The sequence below is a fragment of the Amia ocellicauda genome, chromosome 15 (genome assembly GCF_036373705.1).
Source record: "Amia ocellicauda isolate fAmiCal2 chromosome 15, fAmiCal2.hap1, whole genome shotgun sequence".
Classification (NCBI taxonomy): Eukaryota; Metazoa; Chordata; class Actinopteri; order Amiiformes; family Amiidae; genus Amia; species Amia ocellicauda.
The window spans coordinates 8,604,760-8,618,819 of record NC_089864.1 but is presented as its reverse complement, the minus strand read 5'-3'; positions in this window follow the sequence as shown (position 1 = coordinate 8,618,819).

The window sequence follows — 14,060 nt, the reverse complement described above, 5'->3', positions numbered from 1 at the left end:
AATTCCTAAACACCTAATACACAAGCCAGCTTCCACCAAGTGCAAGAGCAGTCAATGGTTTTTAATTCAATTTGGGGTTGGCTTGTGGGCGCTCAGTCTCAGTCAGATGTCTAGGCGTTGCAAGGTGGTGATTTGTGAATTGTGAATACATAGGGGAACATCTCCTGTAGATCCAAACGTTGATCGATCTCCACTGAAAATGAAAGAAGCCAGAAACGGTGGCAATGGAGATGGGGAGCACATGGCAGGAGCATGCTGGTCTGTGTGTCGCTGCTGGCGGCGGCTCTGTACCCTGGGGGGGCGGGGGAGTGATATCGATCCCTCCAGGGCGAGCAGCAGTGTCAGGGGCCAGTCCTCCCCTCGGCGGGGGTGCTCTCTCTTGTTGCCTGTGGCCGTCCAGAGCCCGGGGCGAGGCTTTAATCTCCGCTAATCGTTTGTTAATATGAGAGCCTGGGCCCATGCTGAGGACCCGGCTCTGCTCACTGTAGCGTGAGGGATAATCCTGCCGCCCCCCCACCGTCCAGGAATAAGGGAGCTATAAGGGACGGATTGGAAACGTGTCATTTTTCCATGTCTGACTATTCTATTTTCACTGACATTTACTTAGGATGTGTTAATCCCAAGTGGATCGAATTGATTCCTGAGATGCTTTTTCCAAGCAACGTTCCTTATTGTTCTTATAATTTATTATAAAGTAAAAGGACACTCACTAACATTATACAAATAAAGCCTTAAAACTCTACTTCCACATGTCATTTACTAGATCACTACTACATGAACTGTACAGGACTTTAAATGAAGGATGCCAGGGTTGATCTACTGTCACTACGGGTCACTATTGAGGTGACCTTGTGAGGAACAACAACAATGATGTGAGGAATGTGATCTACGCACACAGCAGCAATTGTATCGGCCAGACGCTCAATCAAATCCATAACGAGATAATCAATTAATGAAGCGTCCAGTTTAAATGAGCGCAGGACTCGTGCCTTGTGAACCCTGTGTTTCTCTGTGCTGAGCAGAGCTGACCCAGTATGCAGAGGGGATTACTTAGTGGAGGGCACTGTACTTCTCCTCGGATTATAATGTGCTACCCACAATGCCTCAGTGCTGTAGCGCAGACTGGGTTAATAGCAGTGGGCTGTGTCCTTGCAGAAGACGGCTCATCATCTCTGGTCTCTGAGGGGCTGCCATACGGACCCCCTCACACACACACACGCATTACACCCACATAGCTGTGCTGCCCCTATCTAAGAGCCTGCCTCTTCTCAAACGCTGCACTTCCCACTATTTTACAGATCCACCAAAACGCCCGATTAATAATACATAATTGAATCCCATGGCACTAATGCACTCTGCACATTAGGAGCCGAGGCAAATGGGAGCTCTCCAAAAAGCAATTGGACACAGTGGAGATCCAGCAAGGTCTGTGCAAAAGGGGCAGGGGGGTGGGGATGTTATGTAACCAGAGCCAAGAAGTCTGTCTAGAGAGCTCACATATCGACAGGCAGCCCACAAACATATCCTCCCACCCCACTCTGCTGCAGACATTAATGGAAAACACCCGGAGAGACGTTCTTAATTGTGAGAGAATATATATTTCCTTTAATGGAATTTCACTAATTCAGCAGTCAACAACATGACTTTAAAAATTCATTAAGCTTGATATATAGGTGTACATACACATTACAACCCTTCTAATATTAATATCTGCTCCAGTAGTCTCATCTCAAACAATACATTATGTAAGATAGTGATGACTGTTGATCATTCAACTACATTGATGGATTTCAGATCTGTTTTAACGTATTCATGGTGAAAATAACACCAATCAGATGTTGTTCCTGTCAGATTGATAAGAATGGAAATCCTTTAGCTTGAGAAACTGCGCAGTGCGAAACAGCAGCGTGTCAAAGGAGATAAACGGAGACTGCAGTCCTCGGCTTCCCTACCCACGCGATTACGGCGTTGGTTTAGGCAAAAATGAACCACTGCATTCAAATATACACCGGCTGCCTGTTGATACGGCAGACTATCCGTACAGCGTCCAGTGGAGCCAGTAGCTGCTGCTTTCTGCCCTGAGACTGAGGGCGTGCAGGGGGCCTTTCTCTCGCCCCACCATGCACAGCCCGCAGCCACTAACGCACAGGACTCCTCCATCTTCGGGCTCCACCGCCTCAGTCTCCGTCAAACAGGGCGCCACTCACCCCACTGACAGAAGTGTGGCACTTTAGAGGTGGAAACTAAGCTAGACTAATCTTCACGTCCAGAAAACACGCCCTTTAAGGTCAGAGGTGGAGGGCGTAGCTGGAGACGGAGGCATTCGTTCAGACATGCCAGGCCGCTGCTGCTGGGAGGAGGGCGCTTCGTGAAGCTCTCGAGCAGTAGTTGGCAAGTCTAGAACCACCGGATCCATCTACCTCACCAGTGTGAGTTCTACCATTGCCAAACACCGCAAGAGAGCCAAGTGTCCACCCAGGGCCCGCCGTCCAGAAATGCTGCCAGCGGACTGAGTCAGTTTGTTCAATTAGGTGTGACTAAGCCAAATTCATCTCACTCAGATAGACAAGACTACATTCATACAACAGACTTCCCAACCTAAGAGAATGAACTAAAAAAAAAAAAGAAAAACTTGAATAGAAGAGAGCAGAGACACTGCCAGTATGGACCATTTCTGTGAAAGAAAGTAGAGTATATCACACAATGCACTGCAGCTCACAAAAAGGTTACAATAAAGGGAGAGTTTCTGGTGGGGTGTTGACACACATATCTAAGTTACAAGATCTGAATAATGGTGCTATCCCTGGAATACATTTTTATATTAAAAGTGGCAGCGAAACATTCCAGTGTCTATATGTCATTTAAAACCACTGAAACTGAGAACTGCAAACAACAAAGACATCCCCAGCACGGACTGGACACAACACAGAAGGGGGAAAAAGGCAAACTGAGGTCTATCTGATCGGCAGGTGCTTTAATCGGCTCCGGAGCTACAGTTTCAACAACCTCGACTTCCCAGCCACCCAGGTTTAGTGGAAACAGAATGAAGCATCATCCGCTCAGTCCTTCAGCCAAAAAGGAATTAAAAAAAAAACACTCCAAGGAATGCAGGAGCCCATCGCCCGCACTGTTTGTCCTCCATGAAATCCTCAATTCCCAAATCGGCAGCTCCGATTTCGACTGGCAGGACACCAGAAACAGAAAATGACCTACACGGCAACCAGAGCAGGAATGAAAGGACGGGAGGATCAATCTGGTCGATCACCTATCATCTTTATCAATTTTTAAATGTATGGGAAAATAATATAAATTAATAATGCATGAGTACGTTCTGAAGGTTTGGGGGGGTTGTTTATCTGGAGAAGGAATGCATCCTATATGGAAATCCAATGCATTAAATATAAGGCTCATTTAACAATCAATACATAAGGTGTGGTGAGGCAATCATATTGTAAACAGAAAACACTTATTCTTACATTCTTACTTTCTTCACATAGATTAGATTATTATTATTATTAATAATAATAATAATAATAATATTGAACCACAGAATAATTTAAAGCCCTTTCTAGAGGAATATTATTTGTGACAGTTAATTGTTAGATTGATTTGATTTCAGCATCACATCGCTATAGTAAATAAAGTCAACAAACGCTGGCATTTATGCTTTTCCACTTCCACTAAAAGTATCCCACCGAGCCCCAGAGATGCATTATTTCAGTCCTGTCTGGAAATAAGAGCTGGCCGGATTTCGGATACTGCATTAAATGAGGCCCTCCAGTAAAAACTGACCTACATTAGTATTATCAGCACTTAGGAAGACTGACCCTTAGACAGAGCAAGTAAAATCTAACTTTAAATGTTACCGATCAATATTTAACATGATCATGGAGCCAGGATTTAACCTTCACAACAGGTTAAGTGCAGACAGTTATTTACTCCCTGGCTAGTAATAATCCCCCCTTCCATCTCCTTGTAGAACAGAACACGGGACACAGATTTCTTTCAAGACCCGCAAGTAAAATAAATACAATTCTGCAGGGTTAACTGACACCAATTATCCATCTGACGGTAAACGGGACTCTAATCTGTCCTGCCAGTGTCCACGTCAGTCCTGCCAACGTCCAGCTCAGTGTTGGGACTAATTCCAATTAGATGCCTCATTTAGAAAACTGCAAATGGACACAAATCGCCGACACCTGCACTCGGGCCAAGAGGGTCTGCCTTTCAATACGACCACATCCTTCAAACTGGTTTAGAATAAGCTTTTTGTTTCCGCACTGATGTCTAGAAAGAATAAGCTTTATACTCTAACGAGCCAATTAATCTCCACAAGCACAAGAATTAAAAAAAGAAACTAAATTCACAGATTTCATATGTTAGTGCTTTTCTTTTAATTCCTTTTCAAAACCTTTCCGAACTCAGTCAGCGTTTTTAGTTTTTAGTATATGACAGATATGTGCTCTTACTTAACCGGTTAATATCCGGGCCATGGGGTCAGCTTGCTGAACAGTGTTGGACACCCAATGTGAAAGACAAAAGCAGTGCATGGAGTGTTCTGGAAGACCAGCGTTAAGATTACTGTGATCATCTTAGTGGTGACAGGTCTGCGATTTAATGCTGAGGAAGGGAAATACAGTGCCTTGACAAGAAATGAACTTGTACACACACAGTGCCACTTCACACTTCACCACAAACATGTCTCAACAGTTTTCTTAAACTATGTACAAATATTCGTATAATATCATAACTGAAAACCGAACTATGAAATGCAGAGCTGCACATCTGTCTTTTCCTATATTGGCACTACACATAATTGCTCAACGGATATATACAGAAGCAAAAATGTGCTAGTGCCAAAATGGGCAAAGAAGAAAGGAATGGGTTTTATAAAGCAGGAGAGCTGGTTAGACACACGGCAGAGTTAATACTGAAAGAAACTGGAAACCCAGGGATACCGTTTGTCATAGTTTCTTGTGTGTGTTTGTGTGTAAAAAGCTGTAGGACAGGGAAGGCATATAGAGAAAGAGAGAGAGAGAGAGAGGAAAAAAGAAACAAATATGAAACTGGCCTTCACCATGTGGTTCTTTCACTGCTCTGTTTATGGCCCTATGGTAATTCACTGATAGTGTGTTTTCACAGTGAATTCTACCAGTGCCATACACAGAACAGGAGTCGTCATCATCACCCCAGTTAGCCACTTGCAAAGCAACCAAGACAGAAACAAAAGCACCCAAGAAATAAAGTGAAGAAAGAGTATTGAAGAGCAAAACCTAAACTGTTGACATTTGGATTCTTCTGAACCAAATGCATCGAAGGGAACTCAAACCAAATGAACGCAATTCTTTGGAAATTAATTAGAGACTGATAGAGAGAGAGAGATCTGAGACAGCTTGGGAATTGACCAGTGAAGCTCAGCCTACTTCACACAAATAGGCTATCTAATTCCTGCCACCTTAATCCCTTGATCTGTCTTTGGAGTTCAGGGAAGATGTCAGTGTGGTATTATCAATTAACCTCCCGCAAACGAATGAACCCCCGACTCTTTATTTATTGTGGAGGTAGTCTGGTTTTCAAGGGCTCAACAACTGACTCAACAATTCTGAGAAACTTGAATTGCTCGAATGTTTGGAGGATCCGTATGACGTCACCGTCACCGTACATACAAATGACGTAAATGGAGTGAGCCTTACAGACAATTAAGAACCATAGGGAAAAAAACATCTCCTTTCAAAAGCTCTCATGTTCACAAATACTATGTAACACTACAAGAAGAAAACAGAAATCTGAGCTCATCATTTCTCACATCTTAGAATCAATTCCTCCTGTGCGCCATCATATCAAACACCCTTACAGAGATGCATGAAGATATAAAAAAGAAGAAGAACTGCCACTCATCTTATATGAATACGTTCCATCAAGTAAAGCTTCCCGTCCTTGGTTCAAGAAGAGCAAAGTGAGACCTAATGACATAATGAAACGGGTCAGAGGAAAATATTCACCTGACTAATTTTTTAGGAAAAGTCCACGGAGCTGCCTTGTGCCCTTCATGCCGTTCTTCACACTTGCAAATAACGAATTGTCTGCAGTAGTTGAAAGCCCATAAGGTGACCCTTTACCAAGTCTGTCCTCCCAGTACAAACCATGTTCCTTCTCCACTAAAGCAGCTTACTTGCAAAAAACGAAGCACAAGCAAATCAGGACCAGTCCCTTCAAATCACGCTCTCATGAGATTAATAAGGACAGGAGATGATTTTCCTTCAATCTGCTTCTCGGTGGTGGGTTCTAACCAAGGGAAACTGGTTTTGACCATCACAATGGACTTTCTATAGTCTTTTCACATCTCCTTATTTTGGTGGTCCTCCTGATTGGAGACATAATAACCAGTCTGTCTTACTCATCACCAACGCCATGGATGCCAGGCAGGACTTGTGGTGAAAAGAAAATGGCCAAGGTCTGTGTTCAGGCTGGCATCGGGGCCCATGGACATCAGATAACACGCTACACAGACACAGCTCAGCTCTGACAGAAGGGCCCTCTGGGACAGACGGAGAGACAGGCAGCTTTGGTTGCAATGATATCCACCAAGGGCTAGACTGATAGGACCAAGCTACATCCTAATCTGGGAGGACTATAAAAAAAAATGTTGACATAGTGTAAACATTGATGACACAGAAGAATAACAATAAATGAGGCCACAATACGGATTGCCCGCAAAAACAATGCAAGAAGCCGCGCTGTGCGTCCCTGGAAGTGGACCTATTTTCAGATACCTTATGCGTCACTTCCATCTACTGTCAAGAGACTCTGCTTTGTGCTAGTCACGGCCCATCAGGGTCAAGGATAATGATCTAGGTGGCGACAGACTGAGCTGGCAGTGTTCAGATGTGCCATCCATACCCATAACCAAACCAGCAATATTGACTTTTACTGATCTAGAGGGAAAAGAAAGTGGCAGTTAAAAGGGGAAATGAAAGCTCTGCAGATCTATATCTAACTTTCAAATTCAATTTTTCTCCCGCTTGGTTCCAGTTCCAGCTCAGTCTAGTCTAACGCCTCTTCCTGACTCTTGCAGGACCAGAATAAGACCTTCTAGTAACGTTCCCAAACTTTCCACACTCAATGGCTCACCGCTACACGACATCAGCACAAAACGCCCGACTCTAATGTTCTAGATGAATTTCCTCACATATGCATACAGGCCTGGACCTTCAGAGAGGGACTGTGAGAGAGAGAGGTGGACAGATATAGACTGTCCTTCATTATATTTACAGTTTAATCTTCCGTGCCATCTGCTCTCAGGCAGCCCTGCCTCGGCTCCACTGCCACACAGCCCCAGCCCCTCCCCAGCAGACAAGACGCAGCCATTATCTCCCTCAACCTGAGCTATGCAGGGCGAGAGACCAGATTGATCCCAGCTACGAAATTATGTTCTAAGTGATTTTTCAGACGCCCAAATGGCTCCCAGGGCAGGACTCGTCTTGCCATTTCCTGGAGAAATCAATACCACTAAAAAGCCCAAGTAGATTTTAAGGGATGCCTCCATCAGCTCAAATTGTTCCCCATCCCTTATTTTGTGCTGGAGCTCTTATAGCACGTTAATACAGAGGGTAATGCGGAGAACTGTATTAGAAAAGGCATCAAATTATGTGCATTTTTACTATGATATACAAAAGTATAATTGTAACCTTTAAAATGCAATATCACCAGGTTAACAAAAGATAAATGTTTAAATTGAACAGTTTGACAATATCTTTCCAGTGCATATTACAAAGTCTCTCCAAAAAAATGTATGTCCATCACTAAAATTTGTATTAAAATCGTTTTCGTCGGTGCAATGATTACTTGCTACAAGATATGGCCCCATTACCCCCAATTTACAACTTTAATTACTTTATAGTTTAATCATTCATAATTAATGTATAGTTAACTCAGTATTAATCAATTAATTAAGCTTCGGTGTGAACAAAATCAATAGAAAATTACACATATACATACATTTGTATGGTTCTTTTTTTTTTCTTCATACCCTTACATTAAATAGTTTTTTTATTTGCATCAAATAGTAGCAAAATAGCACATTTCGTTTGAACTACATAATAAGGGAATCAATGGCTGATTTGATTATGAGAATAATAGCAATGATTAGTTCACAACCTACTTAAAATAAAAGAAGCGTTTATAAAAATGACCTCTCGGGAGAAAACCCTCAATCGGTTTTGACTGGATTAAACGGTTTTATTTTGATCACTTAACGAACATGATATAGGCCACAATAATAAAGCGCTTCGTGTTAAACAACAATTGCACGTATTTATATCAACAAAAAAAATATGTTATTTCGTGGTTACTAGTTATATTAAAAAACTGAACGCACTCAAGGTCAAGTGGATATCTCCCCGCCTTCGTTTGTGTTTCAGTGATTGTAAAAGAAAGTGCATCATTACATTTGAAATTAATATTCTGACTAAATATAACACATTTAAAACTAAGCATATCATTTTTTGGAATATGCACCAATCTTGAAATATTAGATAACCAACCTTCAGAGATTAACAGCTTTGTTAATTCAAATTTGAATTTCAAACCAGTCACTTTTGGTATAATTCATGAAACCCGAACACAAAATCTCCCAAACCAATATCCGTTTCATTGATTCGTGCTAAACTATGTATTGTTGGACTTGAGTCCAGGTGCGTCTCCAGCGAAGGGCCAATTCGAGTCCCCTGTCTTTACTGTCCCTTCAGTGACAGGTAGTGGCCCTTAAATGAATCATGCATGTTATTTTAGCAGTGCTTTGGATTGGAAAGGCAATGCGGGGTTAAAGAGAGAGACTCCAGGTACAGGAGCTACAAATGTGATGTTAAAGGCAACGATCAACTATATTTTCCAGCGCACAGGACTGTCATTTTAACGACATGTAAGACGCCTAAAATGTAGCACACCTTTTAATAATAAAATAAAACGAATATATGCGATCTGTCATTACTAACATTATTTTGGTGAGATTGTCTTTCACTTCTCTGAAAAAAGATAAAGAGGAAAAGGACAAATCGAGTGCATTATCACGTCACTGGCGAGGAATATCTGTATAGATTGTAACAAGAACAAAAGCAGAAATAACCGTTGTTTTTATTTATAGACAAAATACATCCACTTTTAACGATTGCTAATATTTTCTAAAATAAGACTAAACGATTTGTGTTGTTAATAATAATAATAATAATAATAATAATAATAATAATAATAATAATAATAATAAGTAAATAATGTGGGAATTCATAACCAAATGTTTCAACGGTAAATTAAAGATATTTAAAATTATACACACACACATCAATGTTACTATGATATATATGCATTTAAAATGTGAATAATGCAGTCACTATAAACGGATCACCCGAATTGCATTTTTCACAAATCACTAAACACGCACACAGACCTAAAGCTGTGGCAGATGTCTTCATTGCGGGGATTACAATGTGACATCCGCGCTTTGCATACATTGCACTGACTTGTTTTGCACAGTATTACTCTATTACTGAGCATCGTGATTACATGGGTGACATTTATGACATTTAAAACCCCAACTAGCTCTCGTCTCTACCTGAGCCCAGTGTTTCAGCGCTATTCTCGGCTGCCCTGTAATCTCACCTTTCTGCGTACAAAAGGCACTTTGTGTTGACGCGCAAAGAAAGGCAGCTTTGTAGAGCTACCCTGGCTAAAACAGGCACAATCTGAAACAAAAGTAAGTATTCGTATATTTAAAAAATGCGTAGTTGGTTGCAAAACATGTTCATTTAATACACATCTTTCACAAACCTAAAGTAAAGCAAAAACATATATAAAGGTGTCCAAATTGCTGTGGCTTTTGACCGCAGTCGGTGTGTTGCCGCAGAGCTGGTCTAAAAACTTTGTGTTCTCCGATTAAAAGACAAACAGGCTTTAAATCAGGAGAATACATCGCATGAATTACTTCACTGGTAAAACACGCTCTCTGTGTGTGTATAACATACATTGTAATTGTCCTGAAATGGCTTACCTGTGTTTGCAGCCCCAGAACGCTTTGAAACCCCAGACAGCAGGGAGAAAACACACACACACACACACACACACACACACACACACACACACACACACACACACACACACACACACACACACACACACACACAACAGATCTACACAAACCGCCCAGTACATAGAAAGTAGCTCAGTTGCAGTAATTCATTAATGAGGCATTGCTGCCGACGTTAATTGCGCAGCCCTGGCCTAGCGCCGCGCACGCCTGTGCTTCTGCACAGACGCACAGGTACTGTGAGGGAAGGCGCAATAAAAGTGCGCAAACCTGCAGCCCCTGTAACCGGCGGATGATGAGCCCGCACCCATCCCCACACCTCCCTGTTCTCCAAGCGACAGCACACAGTCTCAAAGTGCAGCTCAACGGGACAAGATCAATGAAACAAAGAAACCTAGGCGGCTTTGGGAACTTCCTGGGTATCAAATGACAGTTTAACCGCCTGGATTTTTCCTCTCTCTCTCCCCCTCTCTCTCTCTCTCTCTCACTCCGTTTCTCTTCCCGTCTCTGTGTTTACCTGCAGGCTCGTCTAACCTGAGCTGCGTCCGCTGCTGTCCAGCCCCAGTGGATGCGCCTCCTGTTGCGGATGAAAGAGTCCCCTCTCTCTCCCTCTCCCCTCCTGGAGAGAACCGCACTCCTTCCCCCCCCCTCATCATCATCTCCTCCTCCTCCTCTTCCTCCTCCTCCTCTCTGCCTTTGACATCCCCCAAGCAGCTCTGCCTGGTTGGGCTGCAAACGCAGGGATTTGCCCATGGAAAGATAATTAGTTTGTAAGCATCTTACCCCAGTGGCGACGCAGTAATCCGGCCCCTCCTGTGTCTCTCTGGTGTTTTGCAATGTCACTGGCTCAGGTGCTGTTTTAAGGTGGAGCCTGGGGTGGGCTGGGCCACCTTAAGAGCCCCTGGCCCCCCAGGCACGAAGCCCATGGATGAGCATTAGGCATCTGGCCGCAGATTGGTCCCTGCGCAGACACACTGATTTCATGCTGCAAAGTTTGGTGCAGCCCTGTCTATCTACGCAATGTCTTTGATGTATTTGTGTATTTATGTTATTGGTTTATAACACACGTAGACTAATACGAATTATTTCTGGCATTTCAGATCCTTTATAAAATATGATTATAGTAATTGAAAGTGGTATATTGTAATAAACGTCGTATTGGTCTTTTTATAGGCCTAGGTGTAATATGTATGACTTTTCGGGACTGCACATGGTCCTGTTATGTGCTTATTATCGAGCACGAAGTTGCAGTCTCTCTCTATTGTAATAATCTACAATACTCTAGTCTTGTCTCTTCTCTACTTTAGACTTGTTTTCGTGGTTATGGTCAATAAAAAACACTGCAGCAGCGATGGCAATGTATGTTTTGATCACTTTTCCAGGAGATACACATGAAGGTATTTGATGCACTGCAAGGTAATAATCACCCCCCTACCTTATGTACATTTCTCTGTAGGACTAATTTCACAGGCCAGTGTACAGAACAAATATGTAAGTATCGTTGTTATGCTATTGCCCCCCTTTTCAGATTAAAGATTATAAAAGAGAGCAAATATGCCGAAGAGCTAGTACCATTTTACTGTCAGCAAGAAGGATTTTAAAATTGTATAGCTCAATTTTACATACACACGGAATCTCTCGATACAATGGAATAGAAAATGAGCAAGTGCATTATTATTATTATTATTATTATTATTATTATTATTATTATTATTATTATTATTATTATTATTATTAAATAAATGGAATATTTAAATTAAACAAACACACAACTACAAATAAATGCCAGGCAGTGCATGCATATCCAAGGACAATACCCCGACCCCCACCCCACCCCACCCCCACGCTGGATTAGATTTGGGTCGGGCTGCCATCCTGTCGATGCTGCACTTCTCTTGCTGATGAACAGTGGGATCAAATAACCACATCCAGATGGTCAATAATACTATCCGCCCTGTGTGCCCGGCTGCGCCGCACTGGTTTAGGTGCTGTCTGCCTCCACCAGGTGTACCTCAGCGCAAGGTGGGTCGCTCTCCTTCACAGGGGCCGCCTGTGGCACCACAATTGGCCATGCTTTCCTACAGCTCAGGTTTCCAAACGTGCAGTCTTTGTGTAACTACAACCAATTAGGCCTCAGATGGATATACCCCGACTCTAGAGGGAGTCCTATATAGTTAGTAAACCTGGAGTCACCTGTTGCTCTGTCTTAGGACCGCTTACAGAAAACAAAGACTCGTTTTTAGAGCAGGAAAATAACTTATACAACCTGAAGGAGGGGGCTGGGGGGGTCCAGGTGGCAGAAGACATCCCTCCCAACGCCTGTCTCTCTCCTCACACCGCCACAGTGCGCAGGTGCGGCCGCCGCTGCTGCTGGAGGGAGCCGGCTCTGTGGGGTTTGAGGGTCCTCCTTGTCCAATATATGCCTGTGCCACCTACCCATGCTCCTCTCTGCCCGCGGCCGCAGGTCCACTTACCTGCTGTTGATAATGAGCCCCACACCTCTGTGGAAAAAAAAAAGAGAGAGAGAGACCCCCACAGCTCATCGGCACAAGTGATCCGAGAGGAGCCGCTGTCTGGGATCCAGTTTCACCTTTTCAGGCGCCGGTGAAATCCATCCACGCAGCCTCATTGTTTCCACCGGGCGGTTTCAAAAGAGGAGCCCGAGTCGCTCCATTATCCCCGGCCCACCCTCTTGCTTTCTGCCTGATTAACTCCGGGAGAAGCTGAAACCCCACGCCGCGGAGCCGGGCTCAAAGAGGCGGACGACAGGAGCCCGGCAAACCTCATGCATATTTCACATTTTCATTAAGGGCTGCCCATGGCGGCCGGTCCAGATGACGTCTCACATCTGGCACAGGGGCTGGCAGGGTAACATTAGCTCACTGGTGGCACAAAGGGCGTCAATTAATATAGCGCCCTCTGCATTAATAATGACGCGCAGGTGGATGGTCGGTGTTAGGTGGCATTTTGTTCCGAGGGAGATCAAACTCAGATAGTTAGAAAATATATTGGCTGGAAAAAAAAAACAGAAACCTTGTTATTCTTCATTTGAAAAGACCGACCCTCCCCCAGCTACCATAACCGGGAAATATATCACATCCCGGATTTGTAGCCTATACCGGCAAAGTAGGACATATTTTAAATTGGCCTGTTGTTTTAAAAGGCAAACGTAAAGTATGTGTAACATAAGCCGGTTTAGCTGGTATCGATCTGCGCAGCCCAAGTTTCCTATCTGTATGGTGATCCTCTATAATATAATTCATCCACACTAATTATTGCTTTACAAATTGGGCCCCTATATAGATACTCCCCATACTGCGTTGTGTAAGTAGATTAAAATAGGCAATATTTCCTGAGACATTTCAATCAAACGGTTTACCCATCTGATATATTCTGGCTTTATCCACACAACCCCATGTTCAAAATTATTTCATTTATCTGACATTCTGCCTATAGCAAAATAATACCACAATCACAATCACTGCTAATTTTACTCACACAGGTGTGGATAATCATAATGATCTAATGATTTATATTTTATATTTGTAAGTCCACCTTCATCAGAATTGTTATATATATATATATATATATATATATATATATATATATATATAATGTCTCTTTATTGTGTTTCTTTATGACCTATACTTCTTATAACATTTTAGATATAGATATAGAAATAGAAATGGATTTTTAATACGTAATTGAAATTAAGAAATACTGATTTTAGGTGATTTTACAAATAAACAGTACACTTGGAAAATATAGGCGTAGGCTATAACCAAAGAGGTTTGTAGGATTGTATTATTTCAGAGAGCCATTGTCAACTTGAATTATAATTTGTTTGATAGACAAAATAATAAACAAAATAAATATTAAATAAATAATTGATATATTTAAGGGGTATTTTATACATCAGACTATAAAATCTATCTGATACGTTAATTGTAACATTTGACATTTGTCTGATATGTTTTACATT